Genomic DNA, 11,378 nt, shown 5'->3' with positions numbered 1-11,378 from the left:
ACTATGCCGAGCGTGTCGGCGCTGGTGCACCCGTCTACCTCGCTGCAGTCATGGAATATCTGGCCGCCGAAGTTCTCGAGTTAGCCGGCAATGCGGCTCGCGACAACAAGAAGACCAGATAATTCCGCGTCATTTGCAACTGGCCATCCGCAATGACGAGGAACTCAACAAAACTGTTATCGGGTGTTACGATTGCTCAGGGCGGTGTATTGCCCGAACATACAAGCTGTGCTTTTGCCAAAGAAGACAGAAAAGAAAGCTTAAATTTCTTTTATTGTCGCAAATTGACATAAAAACCGTCCTTCTCAGGACGAACAACTTTATTCAAAAAATGAACATATATTATTTTCTATTTATTTATTATTTTACTATTTTATTTATAATACTATTTAATTTACTATTCATACGCATTTTAATTTATTTTAATTTTTTTAATCATAACATTCGGTATATAATTTAATTGATTTTAGATAGTTTTATTTAAATAAATATAAATAACAACATTTGTTTGAATGAATCAAAGAATATTAAGGTATAAATGTACGAAATAATAACTTTATTTATTAGTTACGTTGTTATAAATCATTTAAAATGAATATAAAAAAAAATCTATATAAGTATATTAATTTTTGTAGTGATTTCAACATCAAATAAATAATTCTTGTTTTATTATCGAATATTAGCACATTTATATGTTATTATGTTATCAATTATTATTGAATTTCACTATATCGATTATAGAATTTGTATATTTAAAAAAAAAATTGTAGGTTTGTAATGATTGATTTTTATAACATTCGCAATTCAGGCTAAAATCTCGCATGTTTTCTGACCCTCGAGGCAAACGTTATTCACGGTCGTCGTGTTTTAGGAACTGCCGCTGTATAGTGGCTTATGTTTCAGCAAGCATTTACGCTAGATATCAATGTCAATACCATAATACCTTATAGCAATTTGTTAGTCTCGACGAGGAGAATAAAATATAATTATTCATAAAGAAAATAATAATGTTATAGTGAATTTTGACGCGTGTTTTTAAAAAGGGGGTGGTGGCTTAGTGATCGTGGAAAGTTTTACTAATAATTATCGTTACAAAATTTATTAATAATCATAAATAAATGTACAAAATAATAACTTATTTATTGTTTTACGTTGTTATTAAAACATTTAAAATAAATATAAAAAAAAATCTATATAAGTATATTAATTTTTGTAGTGATTTTAAAACCAAATAAATAATTCTTGTTTTTATTATCAAATATTAACACATTTATATGTTATTATGTTATCAATTATTATTGAATTTCACTAATATCGATTATAGAATTTGTATATTTTAAAAAAAAAATTGTAGGGTTTGTTAATGATTTGATTTTTATAACAGTCGCATTCAGGCTAAAATCTCGCATGTTTTCTGACCCTCGAACGAGCGGTTATTCACGGTCGTCGTGTTTAGGAACTTACGCTGTATAGTGGCCTAAATGTTTCAACAAACATTTACGCTAGATATCAATGTCAATATCATAATACCTTATAGCATTTTGTTAGTCTCGACAAGGAGAATAAAATAATGATTATGCATAAACAAAAATAATATTTATAGTTAATTTTGACGCGTGTTTTTAAAAAAGGGCGTGGCTTAGTGATCGTGGAAAGATATTACTAATAATTATCGTACAAAATTTATTAATAATCATAAATAAAATGAATTGTTATAAATATTAAATAGTATTTATTATAAAGTTATGATGAATTATTATGAAATTTTACTATTGTCGAATATAAATTTTGTATATTTAGGTATTATTTACATATTTCCTTAAAATTTTAGAAAAATTTAGATAATCTCGAAAAATTATTATAGAACACACATAACGATTTATATATCATTTTATTCGTGATTTTATTCTGCATCTTTCGTACGAACAAAGTTTTTTCGTATCTTTTACTGTTTAGCTAGTAGAGAGGCAATCTGTGTGATTGATCACTTATTGAAAATGCAAATACATTTAGATTGCAGCAATTATTGACAATATTTCTATATTTTCATAAAGAAACCATATAAATTATAATACCATTGTTAAAATTTCGTATGGTTCTCCAGTCATTCATTCTAATAAACAATCACCATTTAGGCTAAAATCTTGCATGTTTTCTGACCCTCGAACAAACGGTTATTCACGGTCAGCGTGTTTAGATATAGCAGCAGAGCCGCATATTCAGTTCAGCAATCATTCAAGAATAAAAGAATAAATAATATTTATTAAATATCAACTAATATATAATCTTTTCTCGGCAATGAATATAAGATATTATTATTTTATTCTATACAATTGAATTAAAAAAAAAAAAAACATAAATATTATATTTTATTATTAATGACTAAATTATTTTATACATTCGTTTTATTTTAATAAAATATAATATGATAGAAATATTATGATTTTTACAGAATAAACAGTTTGTGAATTTTTTGACTCAAGTTATTTCAAGAAACAACAGTACAATTGTTTACTGTTTTGTATTTTATCGTTCTTTTGAAAACTACGAATGAAATAATTAATTATAACGATAATATTATTTTATATAGATACTATGCAAAAGAGAATAGAGCACACACCAAAAAAATATTGGTAAATATAATATGCGTTCAAAATTTATTTCTTGAACTTGAATGCACGACGCGACATAATGTTTTACACAATGATTTCTAACCGAATTTTATGCGTTGGTGTTTGATAGTGTATTACATCGTAAATATAATTAATTATTTCATACAAATAATATTTTATTTTAATAAAATATTATATTCGTTATTTAATCAAATCGTTTATATTAGCTATTGTTCAGTATAGATTCATAGAGTACTCAAATGAATGTTCAATGACAGTTTATGAACAATTATGATACTATTTATGAATAAAATTTACAAAAACTGTTTCTAGGATATATAAGTATAATTACATCGCAATCAAATATAACATATCTCAATGCTCATAAAAATGCGATAACGATTTTGTTAAAACGCACTATTGAGTGCAGAAGTTATTTGAATATAATAGCGATATTTTAGAAAAAACTAACCGTTAAATAAATCATGCTTTTGATTATATGTTGGGATGAATTAATTTGGCTATCATGTAAATCCATTGTTTTATGCGAATTATTTTAGAATAAAAGCGCTGGATTTAATTTTTTACAAATATTTACATTTTTGTAAAATTTTCAAAATTATTTTGTTTTCTCCTCGGTCCTACACTTTTCGAATATATTTTGGCCACGCCCTAACATATTTAACCAATCACGTGTTAGATTTACATTTTAACCTACGATTTTTCTACTATAATGTCAGATAACGCTTTAATCTACGTCGCCGGCGGCAACCGCTGCGCCAGCGACAGCATCGCCGAAAGGGCAAGAACTGCGGCTTGTAACAAACCGCGAGTGAAGCCGTCCCATCCTCCTACATCTGAAATGGTAAACAACGCTATTAAAAGTCTGAAAGAACGCGGCGATCGTCGCTGCAGGCGATTAAGAAATTATGTCGGCCAATTATAAAATCGACGCCGAGCGAAAATGTCAACGTTCATTAAAAAGTATTTAAAGTCAGCTGTTCAAGCGGGCACACTGATCAACAAAAGGCAAAGGTGCTTCGGGTTCGTTCAAACTTGCCGCGAACGCTAAACAGAGCGGCGGCGAAAGCGGTGTTTCGGCTGGAAAAGCCAGGACCGCTAAGACGCCAGCGGCAAAAGCAAAGTCGAAGGGCGCCGCCAAACCTGCTTCGTCCCCTAAAAAGAAGTCTGCATCCGCAGCGGGCCATTAAAAAAGTCGTCGGCGAACCTAAGACGACAGTCGATAAGAAGAACCATTCAGGGTAAGTCGACGAAAGCCTCATCGGCCAAGGCAACGAGCAAAACGAAGAAAACCGTCAAGACCGCAGCCGCAAAGAAACCTAAATCGCCAAAGAAGACATCAAAAGTAGCCAAACCTTTGAAAAAGCGTCACCGAAAAGAAGTGAAAACATTTCATTATCTTTTTACACAACAGCAAACGAAAATGTTTGCACAAAGTCTTTTTTGACTAACAATTACTAACAATAAATTTTTATCAAAGACATTATTATTTTACTTATATATATTCTTATCATCTTATATTATACCTTTTCGTGGACTTCGGAAAAAATTTTAATAAATATTTGTAAAAGGAGCGCAGCAACGCTCGCTGTGTCCTCGCCGTGTTGTGTCATTGGACGAAATTTAAAGTCAAAGTCTTTTCAATTTTCAATTTCGTCTTTGGTAGTAGGGAGTTGTTCAATATCAATCGCTGAATTTTATTTTATTTATTTATTATTTTTTTTTTAAATAATTTTTATATGAATAAATTATCTTAATCAAATGAAATATAATCATAATTATTAAAAAAGTTTATATATCACTTTAAATAAATCAACTATACATGAACGGCAACACTCTCATAATAATTAATTCATAATTTTTTCTATTTTTTTTTATATAAATACTAAGTAAATGGAAATAAATTAATGAATAAAATATAATCATTAATAATTTATGATTTCAATCTTTTTTTCATATCGTATTCGAAAAAGAAAATTTTATATACTTTAAATAACTATATATGAATTAAAAAATATACAATCAAAAAAAAAAATATTTATATATAAATATATATAATATAATATATATAATATAAATTTCTATCATCAGAACGGCAACTCGCCCATATTAATTAATTTAGAATTTTTTAAAGAAGCTTTCAGAAATTCATGACGAATTTTACAAATTCAACATAATATTTTTTAAACTTAACACAACAAACACACTATTCAACAAGTCAAATCATGTGTGTTGTCAATAATTTCAATTAAAAAAAAAAATCAATAAAATTTCTAACGATACGATCGATGGAATAATTCTGCAAAATAAAAAATTTGAATAAAATATAAAAGTTCTTTTAATTGATCATTTTGTGGTCCTGAAAAGGACCGATTGTTTTTATAGGACGACAGGCGTCTAAGCGCGTTCTCCTCAATACGCGAGCTAGTTGATATCCTTGGGCATGATGGTTACGACGCTCTTGGCGTGGATCGCGCACAAGTTTGTATCTTCGAACAGGCCAACCAAATAGGCCTCGCTAGCTTCCTGCAATGCCATGACGGCGGAGCTCTGAAAACGCAGATCGGTCTTGAAGTCCTGAGCGATCTCGCGCACTAGACGTTGGAACGGCAAACTTTCGTATTGAGACAGCTCGGTGCTCTTCCTGGTAACGACGGATCTCACGCAGAGCTACGGTGCCAGGCCGATAACGATGCGGCTTCTTCACACCGCCGGTCGCCGGCGCGCTCTTGCGAGCCGCTTTCGTTGCAAGCTGCTTACGGGCGCCTTGCCACCGGTGGACGTTGCGAGCTGTCTGCTTCGTACGGGCCATTATAACTCCTAGATTTCCGTTTCGAGAACCTTCTCTTTTGACGATCGTTTGTGATACTGACGCGTCCGCTCGAATATTATGATCAAAATACATTACGAATGTCCGATGCTGTGCTCGGCTGTCATTGGTCGGCGCCGATGCTCGCATAGCTATGATGGGCGTGGCCTAGCGAGCTCAAACTTTTCAATAATTTCGCTCGTCGAGAATTCAGTCGTTATTCAGACTTCGAGCTGTTAACATCAATTTGTAAAATTTATCCCGACTGCGATATATTGAAAATGACGGCCGTGGCAAAGGTGGGTAAGGGACTCGGAAAGGGTGGCGCTAAGCGACACAGGAAAGTTTCTTCGCGGATAATATCCAGGTATGTTACAAAGCCGGCTATACGTCCGTCTTGCTCGCCGTGGCGGCGTACAAGCGTATCTCGGGTTAATCTACGAAGAGACCCGCGGTGTTCTGAAAGTGTTTCCTCGAGAACGTTATCCGCGATGCAGTCACATACCTACACCGAGCACGCCAAAGAGGACCGTAACCGCTATGGATGTCGTATATGCGCTCAAACGTCAGGGTCGTACACTGTACGGTTTCGGCGGTTAAATTGATCAACGGACGCAGTCATTTCTTATAAATACAAAACAAAAAAGAGCCCTTTTAAGGGCTGTCAAATATAATTAAAAGAACAAGTAATATATTTTACAATTTACGTACAGGCTTTATTTGATTTTATATGAAATTTGTTTATTTTCTTGCAGAATAACTTGCTTTGGTAATATTATTGATAATATTATCAAATTGGAAAGCCCTTCGAATATGTTTTAATTTTTTTTTTTTAATTTGAAAATTTGCTTTATTTGTCTTAAATACATACATTGATTTTTACATAAAGATACAAATTGTATACACCTATTCTGGGAATATCATTATACTATCATAATATAATATTGTTAGCATATATATATAATTGTTTCAATTAGCTTATATAAGTATGAAAAGAGCTATTAAAAACATACTGCCATAAAGTGTTCTTACAACTAGTTAACAAAAGATAATTAAAATATATATTTACAACTAAATAACAATGTACAGATTATACTAAGTTATAAGAAATTTATGAAATTTGTTCAGTTATATTTGCTATGGTTGTATTTACATGTGTTCTACAATTAGATTGAAAATTAGTAGTGAGCTTTGTAATGTATTCTGTTATGTATGGAATATTGATAGAATTATGAATTTTTTCATTTGATACATATCTTTTGGTTATTGGGTTTCTACTAATTCCCAATATTAATCTAATGTATTTATTTTGTAGTCTTTGCATTATTGCTAAATTAGTTTTTGTTGTGTTTCTCCATACCGGAGATCCATATGTTAAAATTGGTCTTACTAATGATAAATATAGTAGTCGTTTATTGTGTATATTAAGTTTGGAGTGAGCACCAATTATTGGATGTAGCTTATTCATAATAGCTATAGATAAGTTTGCTCTTGTTTTTATGTGTTCATTGAATTTTAGTTTTTTATCTAGTGTAATACCTAGATACTTTACCTTGTCAACCCAATTAAAGTTTACATCGCCTACATTAAGAGGTCCTTGCAATATATAGTTGTTTCTTTTGTTGGTAAATATGATAGCATTGGTTTTTTCTACGTTTATTCTTATTTTCCATTCGGTAAAATAGCTAGATAGTTTATTAAAGTGTGTTAGAAGTTTTTTATGAATTTTTTTGAAATTTGTACCCGAAGCGAAAATTGCAGTGTCATCTGCGTATGTTAATAGCGTGGTGTTATCGTCGTGTGGTATATCGTGAATGTAAAAATTAAAAAGTGTAGGTGAGAGAATTGATCCTTGCGGTAACCCGTATGGCACTGGGTACAGTGAGGATCTTGCCGAATTTACAGAAACCATAAAAAATCTATCAGTTAAGTAAGATTTGGTGAGGTGGATAATGTTGGAGGGAAATTTTTTAATAATCATTTTGTATAGAAGTGCATCATGCCAGATAGTGTCAAAAGCCTTTTCGATATCTAATAGAAGCATTCCTGTAAGTTTTTGTTAGCTAATTTATTTTTAACGTGTTTTGTAAGTATAGTGAGTGGATGTGCTGTTGAGTGCTTAGGTCTAAATCCATATTGTGTTTCAGGAAGGAGATTATTACTGGTGATATGTTTGTTGATATGTTTTAATATAACTTTCTCTACTAATTTACTGAACGAGCATAGAAGACTAATGGGACGGTAGCTATTGGGGAGATGGGGAGGCTTTCCGGGTTTAAGGAAAGGAAGTATGTTTGAAATTTTCCACTGATTGGGAAAGTAGCCTGTATCAATGATGCTATTGATAATTTTAGTAAGAAGGATTATGGCTTTTATGGGAAGGTTTTTAATAATTATATTTTGTATATTGTCATGTCCTGGGGCTTTTCGGCCTTTTATTTTATTTATAAATGTTGTCACGTCTTTGGGTTTGATCCAAAGTTTAATGTTCCGTTTAGCTGTTGTGGATTTGAAAAATTTTTTGTTTGTTTTTGGACTAATTTTAATGAATTGTCGTGCCCTAAGTCTTCATTTTGTTTATGAATTTTAAGTAATTCATTTCCAATGGCGTTGGCTTTTTCAGAGTCCGAGGTATGCAATGTGTTGTTTGTAATAAGTGTAGGTATGTCGGATTGTTTTTTGGTCAGTTTTCTGGCCGTGGTCCATATTGTGTTGAACCCTGAATTAATGTTATCTAGCTTGTTTTTCCAGGTGATGTTGTGGTATTCTTTGATGTCAGTTGAGATCTGTCTGGATAGTTTGTTAAGTAATTGTTTGATGTTCGGGTCTCTTGTGTTTTGCCATTGTTTACGAACATAATTTTTTAACTTAATGTCTGCAAGTATATTCTGTGGTAAAGAGTTGGGATTTGATGAGGATTTTTGGGTGGGAATTGATTTGTTAATTGCATTTCTCACACACTCGTTAAGATTTGTTATTGCCTTGTCAATTTGTTCTGTAGTATCTAAAGAAATTTTGGTTGTTATTTGATTGTTTATATGCATTCTAAATAATTTCCAATGAGCGCGTTTGTAATCAAGAAAGTTTTTATCGTTGCTATTGTTAACTGCTAAATTATCAATAGCTACAGATGTTATTACTGGATTATGGTCCGAGCTAGAGGCAGTGAGAGTGTGTGGAGTTGCAACATGGAACAAATTTCGAGTGATTGCAAGGTCGATAGTGCTTGGGGACCAGTTGCAATTATCTGGATAATAGGTATGAGATAGAGGATAATGCAATTGAACTGTATCTATGTTGTCTAGTAGGTATTCATGTAAAACTAGGCCATTATAGTTATTGTTAGTACAGTTCCAGAGTGGATGTCTAGAGTTAAAATCGCCTGCCATAAAAACTTTAGGAAAAAGGTTGAGCAAAGCGTCTAAGTCATTGGTATCGAGTTTATGGCCAGGAATATAACTGGAAATAAAAGCTATTTGTCCCAAATTAGATTCTATTGAAATAATAGTTGCTTCTATATTATTAAGAACAGGGGTAGGAATATGGGTATGTGGGATGTTATTTTTGATAAAAATAGCGGTTCCACGACCTTTGATGTCATCTTTATCGTTTCTGTAGATTTTGTAACCATAAATAGAAAAACTTTATATGTGACTTTAAAAACGTTTCGGAAACCAATGCTATGTGTATGTTGTTATGAGTAAGTAATAGTTTAAATTCAGAAGCTTTTGCCTTAATGCTGCGTGCATTCCAGTAAAGTATATTTAATTCGTTAATTTTTAAAATCATTTCCCAAAGATAAAATGATTAATTAATATATTATCATATTCATTTTCATTTGCTGAATTTAAAGTTTGGGCTAATTTTAAAATTTTTTCAAGAGATGATTTTATTGCCGGTTTTGCAAAAACCTCTTGAATGAATTTAAACGATGTAAACATACCTGATAAATTAAAATTATTGGCCTGCGGTTGTGTACCTGTTTCTTGATCCAGAGCGGCTTGTTGTTGAGGGTGCGGCGATGGAACTTGATTCTGAGGTAAGGGTAGGGTATTTGTCATTCGCTCAGGTAGCGCTGGAAACTCTCTCTGTTGTAGCACTGAATTGAACTTTCTAGTTAACGGTAGAGGAGCAGGTGCCGGGATATAGACATTTTGTCTGGCCTTGATTTTTAGTTGTTCTCTTCTAGCTTTAATTTCCAGTAGTTTCGGGCATGACTTGAAATTTGCAGGGTGGTTACCTAGACAGTTGATGCACTGAGCTGGTTCCGCTTTGGTTTTGGGGCAGCTGAACGCCTCGTGGGGTTTTGTACATTTCACACATCTATTCTGAAGGTTGCAATAAGAAGAAGTGTGACCAAAATTTTGGCAGTTGTAGCACTGTATAATGTTTCCATTCGATCTATATTTGTCCCATTTGACTGCGTACCCTGCTAGGTGTTTTTTGTTTCTAATACGAGCCATATCCTGTTCATGATGAAAGAAAAGCACGAAAACTGGTAGTTTTATTTTTTCACCTAACACGTTGGTTTTAGTCATTTGAATAACTTTTTCAATTCTGCAGAATTCTATGATCAGTTCTTGATAAATTTCATCACTTGTCACGTAAGGTGGAATTCCTGCAGCAACAATTTTTATAAGCTCAGATCCCTTCTGTGGAAAAGTGTAAAATTTCTTGTTGTCTTGTTTCAATCTTTCGTACACATTTTTGTAATCCACTTCGCTGTATGTGGTGATTCTGTAGTGCAGTTTTCCTTTGTATTGCACATGCAATTTGTTCTTACACTGTTTTGCCAGAAGTTTAACATAATCATTTTTCCCTAAATCATCTAAAACTACAATTGCAGGCATTGTTTTTTGGGTAAATTGATCTTCTTTTTGGGGTTTTTTATTTGAGGTTTCCGGTTCGGTTGGGTTAGGTTTTTTGCGTTTTGTAGTCACAAATTCATCTTCCATTTCGTTTTTATTATTTTCTTCATCTTGTTCAGCACAAGCTAATGGCGCAAATTTGTTTATATGCACAAATCGCCCCGCTGGCAGTACCTCGTTCAGTTGCTGTGCGACACTAATGTTAGAGTCCTGATCCGCCGCCATAATGGCAACGTTATAGTCTAACGTCGACCATAAATTGTATAGAACTAATAATTATTATAAATAGTTTTTAATACTTCACCACGTAACATATTCACAAAAATTTCACTTTAAATACGAATCACTTCACATTTAAATTCACAGGGATTATAGATTTTCTGGGCGATGCGAACACTACGGCTGCTCGGACTCGAATGGGAATATGTTTTAAAGAAAGTATTAATTAATATATATTTTACTATTTTTTCGTATTGACTTTTTATATGCAATTGATTTCTTTTCTTACATGGGGGGGCTTCAATTAATAGAAAATAGAAGCCCTTTTAGTATTAGTATACTTTACAGTTAAGGGCTTCGAAAAGGGCTCTGAATTGAAGGAGCTCAATTAAATGAATGAATGAATTTATTAAATTTTGCATATTATTTAAATTTATATAACATGTAATAATATATTTTATATATTTAAATAATAAAATTTTTAAAATATTTACGACAATAATTTTATTTTTACGAAAATATTTAAATTGCGATTTTTTTTTTTTTTAATATAAATTTATTTTATAATAAATTAAAATAAACTTAAACTTATTAACTAAATTTGAAAAACTAAAGTTTTAAATTGAATTGAATATTCAATCATTAATTTTTATCATATTGAAAATATATAGAAATTGAACATTATTTATAATATAAATTAATAATAACGATCTCTAATAGAAATCTGATCAAAATTTATTGAAAATCCTAATAAATATCATTAGTGTCAGGTTATTTTATTTTATCTATAAAACCAATGTAAAAATTATAAAGTTCTTTTGTAAAATATTTGTGGGCCTGAGAAGGGCC

General features: G+C 31.7%; 1 pseudogene; it reads right to left on the bottom strand.

Annotated features, from left to right (window-relative positions):
- Nucleotides 1-5,057: 5,057 nt before the first annotated feature.
- On the bottom strand, nt 5,058-5,445 carry LOC113369361 (annotated as a pseudogene).
- Nucleotides 5,446-11,378: the final 5,933 nt, after the last annotated feature.

The sequence above is a fragment of the Ctenocephalides felis genome, unplaced genomic scaffold (assembly GCF_003426905.1).
Source record: "Ctenocephalides felis isolate EL2017-DRISC unplaced genomic scaffold, ASM342690v1 CF-g0.4_SCAFFOLD_01266, whole genome shotgun sequence".
Classification (NCBI taxonomy): domain Eukaryota; kingdom Metazoa; phylum Arthropoda; class Insecta; order Siphonaptera; family Pulicidae; genus Ctenocephalides; species Ctenocephalides felis.
Note: the sequence above shows the minus strand (reverse complement) of the source record. Positions and strands in the feature narration are given on the sequence as shown.